The 986-nt window shown below is 40.3% G+C and overlaps 1 non-coding gene across 1 annotated transcript; it reads left to right on the forward strand.

The window, feature by feature from the left end:
• Positions 1-211: 211 nt before the first annotated feature.
• On the forward strand, positions 212-334 carry LOC142435486 (small nucleolar RNA SNORA26). The gene has a single exon (XR_012781533.1). It is a non-coding gene; the product is annotated as a small nucleolar RNA SNORA26 (small nucleolar RNA).
• The last annotated feature ends 652 nt before the right edge of the window (positions 335-986 follow it).

The raw sequence follows: 986 nt of genomic DNA on the forward strand, positions 1-986 counted from the left end.
TAATATACAACAAAACAACAACAATAAACCACTGACAAAGAACAAAACAAAACACAACAAGAAAGAAAAGCTTGTACTACCTGGTATTAGGTAGTTAATTCAATGAATCAAAGTACCCTAGGAAAATGTTTTCACCATAAAGGTACTATAGATTTCAATTTAGAGGATGAGCTAAAGCAGTCTTCAAATAGACTGAGTTTCTCCCTTTCTTGTGCCCTTTTAAGGTTGCTGCGGTACTTTAAGAGGCTAACACAGAAGGGTACAGCAAGTCTCCATAAAACCCAGAGTGGAGGTCGGTAGAACTCCTCTTTGGATCCTGTCTGGAGTCACAGCTGAAAAAAAAAAACAAATAGACTGAGTTTATTATCCTTATCATGTGGAATCCTATGGTGACATCATTTGGAAAAATATATAAAGTCCATACATGAGAGAACATTAATTTTGTTTGGTGGGGAATCTATTTCTTTATTATTAAAACATGTGTGAATGCTGCTCTAGCTGCCACAGCTGGAGGAAAGGAGTACAAACCAATGCAAATCAGTACATTTGCATGTTATTATCTGAATACCATATATTAGGGAGCGCATGTCATTTGATAGATACCAAGTCACGGGAACTGCAGGAGAGGCATTAGTCATCCTGAAGATCCAAATGAAACCATTAAATGGGGGAAGCACTAGCATTTCCTCTAAGTGTCACCAAGGCTAATGATTATTTTGCCTTGAAGGAATGTCAGCTCCCCCAGCACAGAGGTGTGCGTATCCCAGCTTGATGCGCAACTGCTAGAGCCTGTGATCTTTGTGAGATCCGTCTGCCCATCTGCACAGGGTAGTCACAGTGGCAGGGAATCCTCACACCTGGTCACATCCTTCAACCAATGTTTAATCAGAATTGTTGGGCATGTATCTGAGTCTTACCCTTTTGCCTGATATCTTGAAAATATGTGCTCAACGTGGGTATCAGAGCTCCACATTAAGTTCCAGGTT

This window comes from Tenrec ecaudatus, chromosome X (genome assembly GCF_050624435.1).
Source record: "Tenrec ecaudatus isolate mTenEca1 chromosome X, mTenEca1.hap1, whole genome shotgun sequence".
In the NCBI taxonomy this organism is placed as follows: domain Eukaryota; kingdom Metazoa; phylum Chordata; class Mammalia; order Afrosoricida; family Tenrecidae; genus Tenrec; species Tenrec ecaudatus.